Below are 12,777 nucleotides of genomic sequence, written 5' to 3'. Positions count from 1 at the left end.
CCACAAAAGCACAGAGATGCTTCACTCCCATTAAAACCCCTGGAGAAACCAGCAGGAGTTCAGCACTTGTTCTTAATCAGAGCATCAGAGGTTGGTGATAAACAGTGAACTCAGCTGCCACAACGTCCAGATGCGTTTGGGAAAGATGACAGGTTTTAAGTCCAGTTGATTTGCAAACCCCTATTTTTATGCCTCCAACAGCAGCCCCAGTTTTGTTTAAATGCCATGTTGTTAATTACTTTTCTAGGCTGCCCAGTACATGAGCTGGGAGCCACTGAACACGAAGTGGAGACCACAAGTCAAGACCCTTAAAATGCACTGCTTCCTGCAGTATTTAAATTTCATGTGTGAAACCAGGCATCATAAACAGAATGAATCTTTTACACACCCCCTTAGTGAAGCAGTCCAGGGGTAAACTTGTGATCTGGACATCTGGAATGTTTAGTGATTCCTAAGAGAAATTTTGCTCTGGTCTTTCCCCATCCCAGGAAAAGCAGTGATTTTTCAGGACATTTATATGAAGGCGTGTTGAATTCATATCCCTGCAGTTAATTCACATGTTCCAGAGGTAACTGCTCATGGAATTGGAAGTCAACCTGTCTGTTGCTCCCAGGACATTTTGCAGAGCTTGGATTTCTGGCCTTTTTCCAAAGTGTGGCATTGTTCACGTCCTTTGTCTTGCCATTAATGTCCCCACTGCTACGGTTTTGTCTGTTGGGTCAACGAGATTAGATTTCATTAGCACAGCAAACTGAAAAAAAAAACCAAACCCGAGTTATTAGATAATCATTAAAGCACATCTGTTGCCTTTTTCAGAGTGCCAAAGTCTGAATTCCATTGAACTACTGACATGGCACTTGACCAGCGCTTAGTTCAGCTATGGGCAATGAGCTGCAAAAGGATTAAAATATTAGCAGCAAGTGGATTCAGCCTAATCCCTGGCAGTTTTGTTTGGATTGCAGAGAAAGGTGCCCAGAGCAAGGGAGAATGAAACAATTGCAGTAAGAAAATGCCAACATTTTTGAGGCCATTCCACAAATTGTGCTGGGCTGGTGCTCTGCTCTGGTGTCACGCCAAGACATCAGCTCCTCAGTTCCACACTTTCATCTGCTTCCACCCTGGGCCAAAACTCCCTGAGAGCTTCCCTGAAAGTCTGAAAGCCTGAAAGTCTGGCTGCTGGAGAATGGAAACAGATTTTCCTTCCATCATCCAGACACCCAGAGTGACTGCAATCTGAACTGTGAATAAATATCATGTCTCAGCCACCAGATTCTTTCCTCTTTCGGAAAGTCTTCTGAAACATCACACGGCAAATATTTTGAGTCATAGGTGCTTTGCTTGTATAATTTTTGTTTATTTTTTTAAGGAAGACTTGTATATGTTATGTATATCTCTTTGCAAAGTACTTGAGATCACATTTTTACAGACAAAAACTAGGTTTTCCAAAGAAGTCCTGATGGAAGGAGGCAACCAGTTCCCATGTGCTGTGATTTAAAATTAAAGTGTTATCATGTAAGCACTGTAGATGTATAATAATGTACCTGTCTGTGACTAATTCTACAGAATGATACAAGAATTTACAGAGGAAGAAAAGGAAAAGAACTTTAATCATTGAAAAAAATCACGTATTAGACTACACATTTTTGGAGGATATACTTTTCTTAAGAAAGGGTCTACAGTATTGACATCACTGTTGCTTTGGTGTGGCTATCATCAGCTAGTTTTAGAGTTGAGATCTTTTGGGATTTAGTATGAATTGAGATATTTTATGATTTACTAGAGGATTCCTGATTTCTTAGAGATCAAAGAAGTTAAGTTACACACAGGGTGAAATGCAAATTCTTGGATGATTTTTCTGCCATCCCTGACCACAGCAAAAATCCACAGTTCACCTCTGACCTACGCTGACATTCACAGGTGTAAAGACACAATCTGAAGACACTCAGGAGTTTTTTAGTTTTTGGTTGGTTTTTTTTTCCCCCCCTAAGAAACACTTGCAAAACCAAACTACACTGATGTTCTCTAGGAGCTTCACTACCTGGGTTGGTTAAACTGTTCCTCTATGGAGTTTGGAATGTTTTACTAGCTTTTAATGGCTACATTTCAAACAAATTCGGATGACTGGGAATTCTGTTGCACTGGGTTTGGTGCTGAGTTTACCAAATGTAAAACACATAGACCAAGGGGAGAGAGGGGCTAAGAGGTGTGTCAGGTTTAGCTAGAAATGTGGATGCACATTTAGAAATGACCATTTTTTAATGTTTAATCAAATCATTGCCTCAGATGTCCTTCTCCCCACGACTATGTCCAACACTGCTGCTACCTCCCATAGGGATTAATGAGTTTCCTTGCATTCATTAATCCCAATAAATGGTTGCTCTGCATGGTACTCCTGGAATACGCCCTCTCACGTATTACTCACCTGGGATATCAGTAATAAACAAGAAAATGATGATAAGCCATCAAATCTGTGACAGGTGGTGAAAGGCAGAGCGGAGATAAACCCTACAATTAGAAGTTTATCATTGATGGTTATTTCACCAATTGTTTTGCTTTTAACAATTATTTTTCTTTCTATGACTGACTTATCTGTTGGAATTCCTCTTTTAATGAGCAGGAAGTCAGCAGTATGACTTTGCTACTTTCAACAGGCTGAAAAAGCAAAACACAGGGCCTGGGTAATGTTCCAGAAAAAGCAATTAAGGAATAAACCCCAGTAACTCTGTGTTCCTTGCCTACATGAAAGGTCATATTTTTGATTGCTTTCCTCCCAGAGCAGGTTCTGCCTTGATTCCAGGCTTGCAGCATTCAGGGCTGAGAAATGTGTCTATGATATATCCTGCTGCTTGTCCGTAGTTACACAGGTGCAGCAACAGCACCTAAAATCTCACAGACTTCTGCTGCACATCTTCAAGTGGTTTGTGTTCTTTGAGCTACAGTCATGTTCAAAAATAATTTTTTTTGTTTAAATTTGATTTGGATAATATTTCCAGTTTAACTAATTGATGGACTTGACTATCCATCATGATGTTCATCCACAAGATCCATGCCCCTCCTGTGTCATGACTTGGAAGTCAATTTTTGTGCCTGAGGAGTCTGCATCGCTGATCTCAGCTTGTCAGCAGCAGCTGTAAATTCAGCTGGGGAGAACCTGGCTCCTCTGGCTGCCAGTACAGAATGGAAGTCAAGAAATTGTAGATAATTGGCTGCAAGGGTAGTTTGGTTTGCTTGTTTGTATTGCTTTTCTTTTTTAAAAAAAAACAGAGCATTTCTCAACCCTTTGGAAGGAAGAAGGAGAACAAGGACCCTGGACACAAGAAGCCTAACTTTAGCTTTTTTTGTGCTCCCAGGAGGGATCAGCCCCCCTGTACCAGCATTCAGGAAAGAATTCAGAATTCTAAGGGTGGGAATTGCTGTCTCCTGCTATCAATTAATGGTTTAGGAACTCATTGAGGGTGCAAAAAATTCAGATTCTGGTGTCCCCCCCACCAATGGACAGGGTGCTTTCATAGAATCATGGAATCATAGAATCATGAAATCATGGAATCATGGAATCATAGAGTCATAGAATCATAGAATGGTTTGGGCTGGAAGGGGCCTTAAAAATGAGGGGTTCCATTTTACAAGGTTAATGGAAAATAAGCAAAGGAAGTGACAGTTTTCAGGGCTCTCCTTTTCTGGCTGCTTACTAAAGAAACAACCATACAAATGCAGTTTCCTCAGCCTGGCAATTCCTGAGTTTTTTTTCTGAAGAATAGAACAATGCTAGTGGAAAACAGAGCAAGCTAGAGGGCTTAGAGCATCCCTCAAACAGGAAAACCCCTAATCCAGGTCTTCCACACACTTCATTTCTGTATGAAAACATCCCAGCTGCCCCAGTGAGAATGGTCCTGCCACTGTCCTTGTCCCTGATGCTCAGCCTCTCTCTGTTTCACAGAGCAGTGAAATGCAAAGCTTTGGTGAGGCCACTGACCAGCTCCCCAAAGCCTGTTACAGCTATAAAATGGGACTGGGGCCAAAGTGTGATGTGGTCTGGCAACTGCAGCCAGCAGGACAGCGCCCTGTGGAGCCCTGGGCTCCCAAAGCAGGTTAGAGCAGCCATAAATCTGTTTGCACTTGCAGTGGAGCCCATTTGCTCTCTTTCTTCCCATGCATCTCTCACCTCTTCCTAGATCCTCAAGTGTTCCTAGTGGTTTTGTATTTTATTGGCAGATCCTGGCACTTCCTACAGGAGGCTTTATGAGAACACATCCCCAGATCTTGTACAAGCCTGACTTGAAACATTTCACGAAGGTTTGCTTTCCATTTTCCCATATAAAACCAAGACTAAGTAACTCAGAAGTGACAAAGGTCTATTTCACGCCTTGCGTATGGATTTGGGTAGAATGGCAGTCTGGAAAGCAAACAAACAGGTCACTTCATTTTCCTAAGAAAGCTCCTGTGACTCAGACCACCACCTTCTGGACAATTATGACCTAAATGTGACTAAAATGCTGCTAATCTGTGCAGTGGCCTGTGCACACTGGTAAAATGGCCATTCACCTGCTGTGGTCACAGGCTGACATCAGTTCCTCCACAGATGTCATGATCAAACATTTCCTGGTGTTAGTGACTAAATACCCACCAAACTCTAAAAGCCCCTGTTGTGGTTTAAGCCTGGGGAATATTTTCACAGCACAAAGATTAGAAATAGCAAAGATTAGAAATAGTAAAATAATGATTCATTTCTGATCTTTTAGCCTGATGCTCTTTCAGCTGAACTCTTGATGTGTGATTTTATTCCCATCAGCAAAGAGCATGACATCGAATTATTTCAGTCACTGGAGAAGTGCTTAGGAGAAAAATATGGCTCATTTTGGCTGTTTGGGACATACCATCATGCTCCTAACAGGGAAAAAAGGCAACTGGGTTACAATGGGGCAATTGAACTGAGTTGTTCCATCACCCCTTTAGTGGTGTAAGACACATTCAACATAGAGCAGAGAGCAAAGAGTGGGGACAGCTTAAGGTGTGAGCAATTTCTGGCCAAACTGCATTATACCAACCTTGCACCACCTAAGAAACAGGGTCTGCTTTTAAACACACACAAGTATGTTTATTTTTATGCAGTAGGTTCTTATATCATCTATTGCATCCTTCAGATGGTACAACAACAGCTTTCCCAGAAATCCAGATCAAACCAATTTGTTCTTTACCTGAAACAGATCCATGTATTTGGGAGACCTCACTAAATAAAGACCAGGAGCTGGGGAACACCACCACACCTCAACATATTCTTCATTTCTCCTTCATTAAGTGTTTGATGCACCCTGAGGTCACCTGCTGAGCCATGGGGGTTGGTATGGAGCTGCTCAGGAGTGCAGCCCCTGCTCTGGATCCAGCAAACACATGGATTTTGATCAATCAGATAATGGAGTGCATAGAAAGCGACATCAGGGAGATTTGGAGTCTTCTCTCCCGCACTGGAATGGTTGTGTGATAATCTGAGCACCAAAAGAGATGGAGTGCCAGTGCAAGTCCTAATAAACTTCAACACAATTTGTCAAATGCACGAAGCCCAATTCTTAATACACAAAAAATTTGTGCTTTTGGGGATCAACAGTGTCTTCACAAGCTGTTCACTGTCTCACAGAGGCCTGGAATTGCAACCTGTTGCTTTCCACTTGCCACCTTATAAAAGAATCATGCTCTGCAAAAGCCTCCTGCAGGAAAACACAAACATCATAAGTTACACTGAACTGGTTTTTTCTCAATCATCTACAAAGAAAAAAAAATAGAACAATGTATTTGGGGGTTTTTTACATAGAATAAAAACTAAAGATAGCAAATATTTTTCCCTCCATTTTAATTAAAAACCCATCATTTTGTCTAACTTCAATTTTCAGGTTCAAGCTGACATGACTGACAGGTGTTGAATGTATGTGCTGCCAAGATCTTCAGTAGCAAAGGAGCAGTCAAATAAAAATTGCAGCCTGCTGGTTTTAAACATGTGCTTTTATATAAAAAAAAGAAAATACATTTGTTTCAATTGCATTATAAAGCAAATATTTATATATCTAAGCCTTGAAGCTGAATGGAAATCAGGTTGCTCGTGGTTTGGCCAGAAGTTACCTGTAGCTTTTCCTGATGTTAAAGGTTTTCCTCTTTCCTCTTGGCAACATTCAGAATATTGTAGGCTTACCATTTATAGCAAAGAGTTTGTTTATTGCTCAGGATGAAGAACACACTGCAGATAAAGGGACACAATTCTTTTAATTCTAATACCTTTGGATTAGGACCAGGAATTATGTTAACCTTACAGTTCATTTTGACAATTTCCAAGAATTCTTAGAGCTTTGGAAAATCCCACAAAATACCTCCTTCTTCTCATCATTCTTTTATTGTCAAGAAATAAAACTGGCAGATCTCAAGAAATCTGAACGTTTTGCTTTACAGGTACGTGAATTTTTTATTACAATAAAAACAAGCCAAACACACTTGGAACATTCTTCTCTAATCTCAAAAGCAATCAAAAAGAACAAATTAATGGAGTAACTTCAGAGTATTTATTACTCACCGGGAGATACTGTACCAGACAGTCCATGGCACCTAAAATAATTACCAAGCTTTTATTATATTATTACTGCCACCTGCCCTGGCAAAGAGATCATGTGATTCAAGAAGAAACTCTGGAGTAAGACAGAAGATGTTGGATAATAATAGGTTGAAGTCTTGTTCCATTTAGGTCAAAGACAAAAGTTCCTGCTGATTTCAGTAGTCTTGGTGAGGCTTAAGGAATATTTTGCCAGAGTCACTCTGCCTGGTTTATTTTCAGTCAAACTGGGGTATCAGAAATTGCAGCAAGGAGCTGATAAGCTCCTGTTCTGATACTTCCAACTCCATTCCCAGCAGCAGACACTTGCCTGGGCAGAGTGGGTCACTTCAGGAGTCTTTTCTAAGAAAATATTCCATTTTTCTTGTCATGATCTTCCCTAGAAATGGCACTGTCCTGAGCTGTGGCTTCAGAGCATTTCAGCAGGGACATATTGGGATCGAGGATTAATCACCTTCTGCCTCAGTAATTCTGATGCAGAGAGCAGTGATTTTGTTAAATACAACACAGGGAGCAGCTGGATATGAATATATTCATTTAAACTCAATGGAGCTACTACTTCTTTCTTGGTGGAAACAGCTCTTTCTCTAACAGCAGCACTTAGGAGCTCCCCAAAAACAGAAAAAAACCCCTAAAACAACCCAGAGGAGGTGAAAAGACACTACCTCGAGTTCTAAATGACTATATTCCAACATCTAGATTTTTGAGTGTGTATGGAAAATTGAGTTTCTCTTATCAAAGCGTTTTACTTACCACAAGATGTCACTGTTTTTTATTTCTTCCCTTTTCAGCTGCCACTGTCCACAGTCCTCTTGAGCTCCCCAATGCTCTCTAAAGGGAAAAAGATCAGAGCTCAACAACATTAATGTTTTGAATATCTGTTCATTCTGACCATCTGCTTTCTTTATACTAGATTTGAAAAACCACTGCTTTGTGGATTTCAGTGTTTATTTATTGCAGATATTACTTTCCTTTCAGACTGTGAAATCTTTCACAGCCCACCACTTGACTTTTGAATTTTCATTCTCAAGCCAGCTCAGACTTACTTTGGGTCCACTAAACAAGAAAAACGTTTTAGATGTGAGACTAATCCAGATATTCTGCTAAATTTGGGGGTGTCTGTCAAGATTTGAAGGGTCAGGGTTTGAGTTTTACATTCATAATGAAATGAGGCACACAAATTTCTAGACAGCATTTAATACACCTTTGCTACAATCATGCTTTTTAAATATTGCACATCAGTCTGTGGTTTTATTGCATAAAATTATAAATGTGGTACTGCTGAGTGGCTAAATGTTCTCATAACAGACTTGTACTGCCTGCAAGGGCAAGGGGATTTACTGATATTCGTATTTACATTAAAAAAAAAAAGACATTTCCATTGGATGAAATAGGGGATGGTGATAGCTGATTTTTTTTAAGACTTACTTAAAGTTTTACTTGGTTGCTCTATTCATCTGGATTCACCAAGATGTTGTTATGCACAGCATACTCCCAAAGAAGGAGTTACACCAGGACAGGATTTCTGCAGAATTCACACCTTAAGAAAGTTTATCACAGCGGTTGCTGTTTGAGTGAAAAAGTTGGCTTTGTGCTTCTTGCTGAAAATCTGGAGCTGCAGTGAGCAGTGAGCTCTCCTTCTCTGGTAGCCCCAGCAGGTAGCCAGGGTTTGCTGTCTCCCTTGGGCAAGAACATCTGCTGGGAGCAGTGTGAACCATCTCCTGGGCCTGAAACACCTCTAGCTGCTCTGTGAATTACCCAGAGCCCAGCACAGAAAGTGGGACATGCAGGGCTCTCCTTCCCACACAATGGATAGGCTGCAGGAACCTTGCATCTGCTCCTGTGTTAGTCTGTCACTCACAATCAGGGGTTACTTGATGCCTAAAATAATTCCTCCCCTGACAACTAATTCATCTGGGAAGAAAAAAGACTCCATCCAGATGGTGGGAATCTCACAGGCTTCTATTTTTTTTTTTTTTTTAATGGCAAAGTCTCTCCTTTTTTTAACAGACACTCTGTAAGTTATATAACATTCTTGGAGCTATCCCATGCTATTATCAGCCTTTAAATATGCATTAGGCATTCAGAATATAAGGCCTTCCCTAACCAGGGAGACTCCATCTCTAAAAATGGGGGCTGCTAAAATCCCTTACAGAAGTGACTCCTAATACCAAATACTATATTTTTCTGAAGCTGTGAAAATTAAGAATGGAGAGGGTGGTGGGGAAAGGAATGGGGCAGACATTTTTAACTCTGTGCAGCGTTGATTTGCAGAGGTTGTTGGCAAGTGTCACCATCTGTGGACTTCCTTGTGGCCCAGACACCAGGAATAAGTGATTTTAGCCCAGCATTTAGCAGGTGTCCCAGTGATCAAATGCAGGATGATTTGTGAGTTGTAACAGAGGAAATAAAGACATAATATTTGTGAAAGGAGGCCTTATTTTCTTACCTAGAGAACCAGGCTTCAGAAATCGGGTTTTTAAGAAACATCTGCTATGTGTGTTGAGAAAGCTCACACAGCCTCACCCTGCAAGGCAGGGGGGTGCCAGTGTAATTGATTTTCTATTGTTTTGTTGAAAATGTAGAGCAGCATGATGGTTGTAATACTATTTTTCATAAACTGAGGTCTCTGTTCTGGCACGAGTCAGACAGAAATGCAGCTCTCCTGGCTTTTGAAAAGTGAGTTTCCTCTTCTTGAGTTTGGAGAGAAAGGCTTGGAATGAGGTTCAGGGAAGCTCCGAGGTCGAAATGCAACCGTAAAGGTTATCTACCAAGCAGTATTTCGAGACATATTTTTACCAGAATAATATCAGGTGCCTTCATGAGAGCAAGCAGAGTGCCACCAGTGATGGCACAATATTTATCTGTCATACAGAGAGTATGAAATATTCTGCTTTTGCCAACGAGACTGGGGAAGATAACACTGTGTGGGGTTTTTATTTGTGGCCATTCTTTTAGCACAGTGCAGCAATCTGCTGCAGCAAAAGATGAAAATGAGGTTTCTAAAATGGCATCCCAGAGCCATGGGAAGGCTCCATGCCCAGGAGGCTTGGAGGTTACCAGGCTCCCCTCTTGTGCTGTGGGAATTACTTTGCCCACAGCACATCCTGGTCCCTGGGACTGATGGCCATCCTGACAAAACTTCCATGGACATGGCAGCTTGGGTGGCTCTTTACCTACTGTGATCTCCAGCCTGGGCACCTCTGAGAGTGGCTGTCCTGGAACAACCCCAGACCTGAGCCTGTGCTCCCACCAGGTGATCCCTTAAATCCCTTAGGAGCAGCTGGGCACAGCAATAAAATAAAGAAAATCAACTGTCTCACTGCAAAATGACTCCCTTAGGCTCAGCATGGCACCTCAGGCCTCCACAGAACCAGGCAAGGCTGCTCCTGGGAACTGAGGCTCCCTGTTTGCTGCCCATCCCAGTCACCAACAGCCTCTCTGGAGTCCCCCTTCCCATTTCAGGTAAAATCCCATTGTTCTGGGTGTCTCTGGCTGCAGGGGGCTCTGTGAGGAGAGGCTGGGCTGCTCTGAGCAGAACACAGGCTGGTCCAGCCAGCCAGGAGCAGCAGAGCTGATGGCACCACAAGAAAGGTGTGCAATAAAGGCCAAAAATGCTGGACAGGCAGAGGAGAAGGGGTAAAGGCGAGGAGCAGCCCTGGAACACCCATATTGGGGAAGAAGGAGGAGGATGGAGCAGGGATTCCCCTCAGAGAGACCACAGAGCAGTGAGGATGTGAGGATGGGGAGGCAGAGGAGCTGCAGTGGAGCTGAGTCCAGCAAAGGTGAGGGAGTGATTTCCCTTCTCTCAACCCACAAACATTTCCATCCCATCTCCTCCCCTCTCCCTGTGCCTCTGGGTTGGCCTCTTGCTCTGAAGAACTTCCCTGAAAAGAAAGGGAATGAAGTGGACAAAAGGGGAAAATGTTTAATTTTAGACATAAATCAGAAGCTGAGGCACAGAAACTGCTCCCACTGTGGAGTCCCACAGGGTGACCCAGCTCAGTTCCAGGTCCTCATCCACCTTCCCTCCCATTCCAGGACCAAGGAAAAGGGCTCTTCTCCTGTATTTTTACCACTTAACTGGCACTTTCTATTCCAAACTGGAGCTCAGGCTCCATGCATTGAATTTGGCCTGAAAACAGGCTGTGGTATTTCCATCTGTCAGTAACAGATTAAAAAAAGATTTCACGGATTCTTTATAAACAGCCCTAAAGCTTCACCTAAGCTATTTATATCTAAACTGGAGAAACTCTTCATGATTGATGGCTGGACTCCTCTGCCAAATTCTTGCCCATGGACTGACAACCCAAATTCAGTGAGACCTGTGCCCCACTGAAGGGATCAGGAGCAACACTGAATTCCCATTCCTCAGTAGTCTGAAAAGTTTGCTGCTGACTTGTGACCTGTGGGAATGAGTATCCATTTTGCAAGAAGGTTACTAAGTCTGTATCAAATGTTAATTTACTCATTTTTTCACTACTTGCTTTTCTGCTTAAAACATTGTTTTAGGGTTTGGTTTTTGTTTATTTTTTGTGGGGGCTTTTTTTTTTTTGCCAACAGGCATAGGACTAGCAAGTAACATTTATTTATGATTTCTAGATACCTGTTTATTGCTAATCAAGAGGACCATGTTTTTAAAAGGAAGCAAGGGAACAGTGCAGGGGTGATTTCTTTATAAGAGAGAAGAATTGTGTAGTTGATCTGCCACCCCAGCATTTTAATACTGGAAATTAAAGATTATTTGAATTAATTGACCCTCTGTTTTGATACCACTACCCAACAAGGTTCCCAGAAAACTAATTTAAGTGAAGCACTTGAACACAAGGACCTCTGAAATATTTATCCATGAGCAGAGCTGGAAGTAGAATCAGCACACACATTTCTAGCACAGCTGGTTTTATTTTATTAGCTGGAAGTGTCATTTACCAAGTTTAATATAAATATTTTGGGACAAAATATTTGGACAAATTGGACAAGTTGGACAAATCCATCTACAAAACTGGTAGCTTCAATTTTGAAACACTGCTCATTCCAAATGGATTTGCTACAAAGCAAATGAGGAATCTGAAATCAGGAGCAGAGGAAAGTAAATTTCCTTCCGTGCTTCCCAACTTCCTTTCACAGCATTTTGGGGGTTTGTTTAGAAGGCAGTGCTGAGAATGCTGTAAAGGTATGTTGAGCTTTTCTCCAAAATTTGGTTCTTTAATGTAAGCATTTTCCTCTTTTTTCTCACACTTCATAATTTTCCAGCAAGGAAAAACTGAGGAAAATAAAAGGAGAAAAAAGATAAATATCTGGGAATTTTTTGAATTTGCGAGTCCTGGTGGGTCTTGTCAAATGGAATTGTAGAAGAAGTATGTGCTTATTCTACAACAAATCCCATTTCATGGGGATATTCCATCCTGGCCTCATCACTGTGGCAAAATGTGTCATTTTTTTCCCCACTACCATCCTTGAATGAATGCTGATAATCATTGATAATTTAATATATTTTAACACCCCTTCTGCTCTGTCTGAGTTTCAGGAATGAGTGACCACACTGATGGGAACATGAACAGAGATGTGAGAACTCAACCTGATCTCTCTGGGTGTCCCAAAAAACAAGAGGAGTCCCCAGAGACCTCAGTGATCCCAGAGAAACAGTGTCTGGTTGACATTTTGAAATCTCAAACAGTGAATAACTTAATGCTCAATGGTTTTTTGAGTGCTGACAATGGCTGAATTTCCTACACCTTGAGCCTTAGGAAGTTCTAAACCCCATCACAAAATAATCTTGAACTGTTCTAGCTTGGCAGGGGGAAGGATATCAAATTCTGGGGCTTGGCCTGGACTTTGCTAAAAATAACAAAAATGAGATTTTTTTTGAGTCTCCATGGTCAGGTCCTCTAATCAGTGACCAGCAGTGTGACATTTTGTCAGCTTCTCCGGCAACAGTGAATTAATTCTGCTGACCTCTCCAACAAAAGCCAAAACCTTGACCTGGTTGCTGGGTGAGCTTCTTCAAACAGAGTTTGTTGCACTATTAAACTTTTCCATCTAACTATCTTTGATTAGTCTGCTATAATGACTACTTGATTCTTACTTCAGAACTCCTCAGGGTCTGGGAAGGCAGGGAAGTTTGCCTTCCCCTCCCAGCCACGAGTAAAGTGAGACTGTGAGAGATAATACATAATAAAACTCAT

General features: G+C 41.7%; 2 long non-coding RNA genes across 2 annotated transcripts; one reads left to right on the top strand and one right to left on the bottom strand.

Moving 5' to 3' along the window:
• Window positions 1-312: 312 nt before the first annotated feature.
• On the bottom strand, window positions 313-3,442 carry LOC146436933 (uncharacterized). Its single transcript, XR_014852938.1, has 4 exons — window positions 3,372-3,442; window positions 2,586-2,652; window positions 2,423-2,505; window positions 313-751 (listed from the first exon to the last, which is right to left on the bottom strand). It is a non-coding gene; the product is annotated as an uncharacterized LOC146436933 (long non-coding RNA).
• Window positions 3,443-3,601: 159 nt separating this feature from the next.
• Window positions 3,602-4,480, top strand: LOC146436932 (uncharacterized). The gene is made up of 3 exons (XR_014852939.1): window positions 3,602-3,831; window positions 3,938-4,088; window positions 4,213-4,480. It is a non-coding gene; the product is annotated as an uncharacterized LOC146436932 (long non-coding RNA).
• Window positions 4,481-12,777: the final 8,297 nt, after the last annotated feature.

The sequence above is a fragment of the Lichenostomus cassidix genome, chromosome 5 (genome assembly GCF_008360975.1).
Source record: "Lichenostomus cassidix isolate B80296 chromosome 5, HeHo_3.0, whole genome shotgun sequence".
NCBI classification, from domain to species: domain Eukaryota; kingdom Metazoa; phylum Chordata; class Aves; order Passeriformes; family Meliphagidae; genus Lichenostomus; species Lichenostomus cassidix.
Note: the sequence above shows the minus strand (reverse complement) of the source record. Positions and strands in the feature narration are given on the sequence as shown.